Genomic DNA, 7,979 nt, shown 5'->3' on the forward strand with positions numbered 1-7,979 from the left:
TGAATGAAATTGTATAAATTAAATGTAAATTTTCTTATGCATTTAAGGATTTATTGCATGGTTTTGAGGATTGTAAATTTTAAGTTTGATGTGTTGCCAACCCTGAGCATGAATTTATGATGATTAAATATGTTGATGATTTGTAAACACTTTGTAAATAGAAATTGTTTTGAATATGATTTGAAACCACAGTTGACATGGCAAAATATGTTGTGAATTCTCATTAACTTGTCTAGTGAGATAACTCCTCTACTAGATGGGGCGAGTTCATTCCTCTCTGGCTTGCCAGTTGGGGAAGAGTTTGAATGAGTACTCATATATACTAGCTAGTCTTTGTGCCTCCCTTTTAGCCTCGGTTATTGGGAGAGTGTGAAATGTCGTGGTGTACAACACGGCATCTATTTGAATTTTGGGTCATGGGTTCAACTGTGTGAATTGTTGGCAACACCCTTTAAATTGTGCATAGTTTGATAAATTGTGGTTGAAATAAATAATTTGTCAGTGATTCAAAATATTTTTGTATTGTTTCGGGATTTAAAAGAAATGTAGATAAATAGTTACTATTTGATCAAAATGTTATTCAAATGAATAATTTGCATAAATGAAAATATTGATTTCTGAATGTTATGAATTTTGAAGAATTTAGAAATTTTAAAATTTTATTCGTTATGAATTGTCAAGTATAACTTGTATTAAGTTTTAAATTATTAGTTTGTGCACCACTGAGTTCACCACTCAGCGATAGCTTTGTATGCTGTCACAGGTGAAAGAAAATATAAAACAGCTGAGCAAGATTACTAAAAGGCATAGTGAGACTATCTTCGGGTATATCATAGGTATACCCTTGTACTTTAGATTTTGATGTAATTCTGTAATTGTATGTATGAAATTTACTTTGAGCAGTTGTACCAACTCTTTTGTAATATATTTTTGTATTGTAATGAAATATAAATTATTATAAGGTTATCTTGAGATTTTATGTATTTATAAAGTTTTGCACTACTAAATTTTTAATGGTCCCATGAATGTAAATATTCATATTATTATCTTAATGAAATATTTTAATGTTTGATTTAATTTAAACTGCGTATTGAGTTGCTTGTGTTGAATTGTGAAATGAGATTGAATAATGGAGTTGTGATTGAGAAAAATATTGGGATTGTCTTTATTTTCAGGTTTTGAAGAACTGTTTTCTCAAAATATAGACGGCATTCTGCCGAAATTTTTATAAAAACTACGGAGATTTTAAATAACTAAAAATTTGATTTATATTTGGACTTTAAATAAAGGTTTTTAATATCTGAAAAAAAAAATTTACCCACCAATTTAAAAATGAACGAAAATTATTTTAAAATTCTTTGCAGTATATTTAATGGGTTACCGGTAGGCGAAGTACGGTAATTCATTAGGTGTACTAGGGGAGCATGTTACATCTTACGAGGAGTAGGGTGTGACAATGAAGAGAGGAGAAGAGCATAAAGGTGGCAGCACCAATGAGAGAAAAATAAGAAGAGTGGCTTTGTTCTTTCATTCTTTCCCTTTTATAATTAGGTCATCACTTGAAACCCTTGCCACATATTATCTTTTGATTGCATCTTAGTTTAATTGACCTAATCACATTAAGCCAAGTGTCAAAGCTAGGTTTAATCTTGACTTTGATCATCATGCATGATTGGAAGACAATTGGCAAGATTATATGGTGCCATGTGTCACCATCTCATGGTGCCACATATCACCGTGTGAAATGACCAAATAACCCTTGTATTGTAATTTTGAGTTCTCAACCCAAAATAATTATTTCCCCTCTTCTAATCATTTTATATCAAATATAAATTAATTAATTAATCTCTATTAATTAATTTCTCATAATTAAATTCATATTTAAACACTTTAAATATAAATTTAACTTATACTATACATTCAATAACCTAGTTTTGGTTTTAAGCTATACTAGGGACTTTGCAATCTTATTGCAAAGCAAACCTATTTAATTAATCAATTAAACTCTTTAATTAATTAATTAAATCACATTTAATTTGGTGATTACTTGTGTATGTGTGTGACTCACTAGGCTCATCACTAATTGGCAATGAGATATGATATTAACTCTTAATATCATCAGAACTCTTTCTTACCATAAATAATTTCTCTAAATCATTTAGGCACCTCATAGACCATGATTAACACCTAGCATAGCATGCCATGGGCACCCAATCAGTAATAAGGAATACCTTAAATGAACCTTTAATCATATGTTACCATGCACTAGAATCTCTTTGTTACAAAATCCCAATTCGAGCTGGAGTTATGGTTTATGTCAAATCCCATTTGCTATGAATATTATGTTCTCTTTTAATTCCAATTCTTGATTAAAAAGATTTTCTCATCAGAAACTCTTTTCTGATTCTGTCTGTCCTGGCCAGGAACTTGAAATATCAAGAACAATTAAATGGACATAGGATTTTATCCCTATTTACTTAGGGTAACAGATTCCATCTTGATCAATACCTACCTCCATATATAACTAGTAGGAGCCAACACATTCCCATATACCCATGCACAGTACAAGTATAAAAGCAGTATCAAACTTAAACCACCTATATACAAGATAATTGTGTTATCTCAGGTCTAAAGATTATATGCACTGATATGATTTATGACAATGCATTGATAAGAGTAAACTCCACGTGCTTGTCATAAGTGTCACTGGTTCGGCCTACTTATCATGTATAAGTGCCTATCATGTTTGTTATATGGCATGAGACTCACCATTCCATCTATTTTATATCTCATATAAATACCTTGGGAACAAATATGAATACAATCTTTCTAGATAAGTCATGTCCTATGTGAAGTATCATCGATTGTGAACCAATTTATGATACTTTGTGCTAGAAATACTGTCACTCATATTCTTAACAACTTAAGAATAGAATTTCTAAAAAAATATCAATAGACCACACATAAATATATTATATAAACGGAAAAGTAAAATTGTCTTTTTATTAATAAAACATGTACAAGATACATACTAAATGATATGCTCTAGGGCATACTACTAACAGCTGCTGGGTAAACTAGAGGGACTGATATTGAAGGGTGAAATTCTACATGTGGGATAGTCTGATGGTAAGAGATAAGCGGTTCATTGACTGGGAAAGTTGAATTGATGGTAACTGCTGAAGGAACGGAAGCGTGAAAAACACAAGTTTATACCATTGAATTCAAAAATTTTCACCTAGGGTCACATGCATCATGCAAGATTTATTTTTATCTATTTGATTTCAATGATAAACAACATATTAAAACTCTTTTAATATATTTTTGGATCTGTATTTGCCATTTAAGATTTCAAAATTAATCAGATTAATTTTAGAACCCTAGATTAAATCAAGAACGATTACACTAACCTCTTAATGCACTGCAGCGTGTCTATGCCTTTGATATTCGTCTTCAGAACACCAGATGTTGTCCCTCTAGCTTGTCCACACCAAGAACACCTATGGCAGCCCTTGAACAGCTTCTAAAGCTTTTTCTATTAATTAGAAATTCAAGTTCTGCCTTTTAAGAGATTAGAGATGTAAACAGGACACTAGAAACAATTTCTAGTGTTCTTAATTCAAGAGATTGATGGCTAATCTCTTTGAATTGATGAGAGATGAAGAAGAATAGATGAAAAGCCTCAAAATGGCGTGACAAAGGAGAGGAGTGGCTGCTGGTTGTTTTTATTTTCATAACAACACTTAAATAGCTAGGTTAACACATTAAACCCTTGCCATATGTTACCCTTTGATTAGCTCTAGGTTTAAGTGACCCAATCACATTGTGCCAAGTGTCAAACCTATATTTAATCTTGATTTTAATCATCTTACATGATTAAAAAAAAAATTTGCAAGCTTACGTGTAATCCCATGTGTCACCATCTCATGGTGCCACATGTCACACTGTGAAATGACCAAAATGCCCCTGTGTCTTAATTTTGAGTTCTTAACCCAAAATATTTTTTTTTCTTCTTCTAATTTATATCAAATATAAATAAATTAATTAATTTCTATTAATTAATTTCTCATTAATTAAATTCATATTTAAACACTTTAAATATAAATTTAACTTATACTATACATCCAATAATCTAGATTTGGTTTCAAGTCATGCTAGGGACTTTGCAATCTAATTGCAAACCAAACCTATTTAATTGATCAATTAAACTCTTTAATTAATTAATTAAATCATATTTAAATAGGTGATAACTTGTGTATGTGTGTGACTTACTAGGCTCATCACTAATTGGCAATGAGACATGATATCAACTCTTAATATCATCAGAACTCTTTCTTACCATAAATGATTTCTCTAAATCATTTTATGAACCTCATAGACCATGGTTAACACCTAGCATAGCATGCCATGGCCACCCAATTAGTAATAAGGTTTACCTTAAATGAACCTATAATCATATGTTACCATGCACTAGAATCTCTCTGTTACAAAATCCCAACTCAAGCTGGAGTCATGGTTTATGTCAAACTCCATTTGCTATGAATATTATGTTCTCTTTTAATTCCAGTTCTTGATTAAAAAGATTTTCTCATCAGAAACTCTTTTCCGAATAAATCTATCTGTCCTGGCCAGGAACTTGAAACATCAAAAACAATTAAATGAACATAGGATTTTATCTGTATTTACTTAGAGGAACAGATTCCATCTTGATCAACACCTATCTCCATATATAACTAGTAGGAGCCAACAGATGCCCATATACCCATACACAGTACAAGTATGAAAGCAGTATCAAACTCAAACTATCTATATACTAGATAACTGTGCTATCTCAGGTCTAAAGATTATATGCACTGATATGATTTATGACAAAACATTGACAAGAGTAAACTCCATGTGCTTGTCATAAGTGTCACTAGTTTGGCCTACTTATCATTTATAAGTGCCTATCATATTTGTTATATGGCATGAGACTCACCATTCCATCTTATTTATATCTCATATAAATAACTTGGGAACAAACATGAATACAATCTTTCTGGATAAGTCATGTCCTTATTATGAAGTATCCTCGATTGTGAACCTATTTATGATACTTTGTGCTAGAAATATTGTCACTCATATTCTTAACAACTTAAGAATAATATTTCTAACAAAATATCAATAGACCTTTTCTATTACACATAAATATATTATGTAAACGGAAAAGTGGAAATGCCTTTTATTAATAAAAATATGTACAAGATACATACTAAATGATATGCTCTAGGGCATACTACTAACAACTGCTAGATCAGGGGTGGGAGGTTGCAAGGTGAAAGAAGTCGAAGCTTGATCATGAAATCTTTGGACATAAGAGTCAGCTGTTGTTGTAAGTGGGGCGATGATTGGTAGATTTGGTTCTTGTGAAGGCCTGTTGGCTTCTTTATTTTGGAACATGTCTCTCATTGTAATGCCCTCACTATAGGTAGTCCGTACATTTTTCTGTTCCGATGACTAATGTCTGTTCGGACAGTCAAAATGTCTGGAACTACAGCTAAACTATAGTGAGGTGGCATAAATTGAAGGAATAAATATTAAGAAAATATAGGAAAAATTTAGAAAAAAATAAAATAAAATTTAAAAAATTCATTAATTGGTACAAAAATAATAAAAATAACCCGATATGCACTATGAAGGGCATTTTGGTCATTTCACCCTTAAAGGTGAATTTTGACCTAAATGTCAAATTAAAATTTAGAGAATAAAATAATTAAAATAAATTAAAATTTGTAAAATAAATTAGGAAAATGAGAAGAGAAAAGAAAAGAAAAGAAAGGAAAAGAAAGGAAAAAGCGTATGAAAATTTTAAAATTTAAAGTACACAAAAAAATAAATATAAATAGACACTACAAGACAAACTCCCACCCACTTTTATCTTCTTCCTCCATTTCTTCTCTCTCTCTTTCCCCCTTAGAGCTGACTGCATGCTCTCTCTTTCCTCCATTATTGTCAAGCTTTAAAGCTTTATTTCCCAAGCTTCTTCCACCCAAAACCCATAGCCCACTTCATAAAAATTACTCTCCACTCCATAAGGAAGCTATAGACACCCATTGGAAGCAAGAAAATTGAAATTTGGGAAGCTCAAGTAAGGTTAGTGCAGTAACCCACCTTTTTCTCTTCATTAAACATGAAAAGTATATTTAGCCAAGTATAAAATTCATGAAACTACAAAATCTTGAGGAAAAAACCCTTGAATTTTTGGCAGCCATGGAACCTTGAGGTTTGTTGCTTTTAAGTGACGACAAATGGTTCCATGAGAATGTTAAATAAGTTGATATGTCTGGGAGTTTGATTGTGTAGTGTTTGTGCAAATTTGAAACTTTGAAAACTAGGGTTTGTGTAAATGATTGAGGACTTTATGTAAATGCTTGAAATTGACCTATTGAGTTGAGATTATTGCTTATAGAAGTGTTATGCATGCAAATTGAAGTAAGAAAGTTGGAGGAGATTGAATTTTGGGAGTGTTAAATTTTCTGCAGGTTGGGACTCAATGAGTCCAGTGTGTTTGTGGAACCATAACTGAAAATATGTGACTCCAATTGGTATGAGGTCAATTAGAAGTGAAATTAGACTCAAAATAGCCCATTTTACATGCAGACACCATGCTCAAATTTTGTCAAAAACTTGACCTAAACACTGCCCAAATCCATATTACCCTGCACAAAACCCAGAGAGATGACTAAATGAACAGTACATATTCATTTAGTCATAACTACCTCTATACTAGTCCAAATGACCTAACTTTGATATCATTAGAAAGCTTAGATATAGGGCTACAATTTTCATGAAGACCACTGAACCCAGAAATGCCAAAAACTAAAACTAAATTGCTAGCCCAAGTTGGGTCACAAAACTGCCCAGAATTAGGTTGTACAGAAACTGCTAAAACCTGACCAGTTTTGGCAAAATGGCCATAACTTGGTCTACAAGAATTCAAATGTAGTGAAACTAGTGGCCAAATACCCACAAGACATGAGTCTACAAAATTGGTATATTGACCAAAACCCAAAAATTAAGAGAATTTGGTCAAATATTTAGAACAAGTCACTGCATCAAAACCTGCAATCTGACCAAACTTCACTTGACCCCAGAACAGTCTTTTAGTCATAACTTCCACTAGAAAAATCCAATTGAGAAGATCTATACCTTTCCAGAAACCTGATACATAGGGCTACAACTTTTTTTTAGGAATCTTCCTCAAATTATGCCTGTAAGAACCTCAAAAAGTGACCTGCAGTCACTGTCCTGAAAAGAGCCCCTATTGGCACAGGGTACATGAGCCCAGGTCAGTTATTTGGCCATAAATAACTTAACAAAACTTGAAAAATTGTGATTAAAAATCATAAGTGACCACAACACATAGGGCAATAATTTCTATGAAGGTAACTATGCCTAAAAGTGACTGCAACCTGTTCCATTAATTAGGTAAACTTTACGTCCAAAAGCTATCGAGTTAAGGAACCAGAATTTAGAAATGAGTTAGTTATGGTTACCTGACCATAAATTCAGTTCTAAAAATCAAATTGACATGATTCAAAAAAGGAAAATAAGGATAAGACATAGGGGAACAACTTCCATGAAGGAAGTGTAGCCAAACAGTGGCTGCAAATTGATCAAATGGATAGGTAAAGGTGAGACACAAAAACTGAAACTAAAGAAAGGTCCATGAGATAAATTATCTTATGGTAGGGAATTTAACCCTAACAAGCTATTAAACACTAAACCATAAGAAAGAGGTATGTGGGACCTATTTTCCACTATAAAGTGATATGAACATCCAAATAAATATGTAATAATGTGTAATTGCCCATAGTATACCTAGACTTATTTATTTAGTTTGGATCGATTGGTATACCAATTAGGGACTACAGATAGCAGTATTACCTACCAAAAATATCATGAACTGATAATATATGTCTAGTATGATTGTTATACAG

Source organism: Hevea brasiliensis, chromosome 1 (genome assembly GCF_030052815.1).
Source record: "Hevea brasiliensis isolate MT/VB/25A 57/8 chromosome 1, ASM3005281v1, whole genome shotgun sequence".
Taxonomy (NCBI): Eukaryota; Viridiplantae; Streptophyta; class Magnoliopsida; order Malpighiales; family Euphorbiaceae; genus Hevea; species Hevea brasiliensis.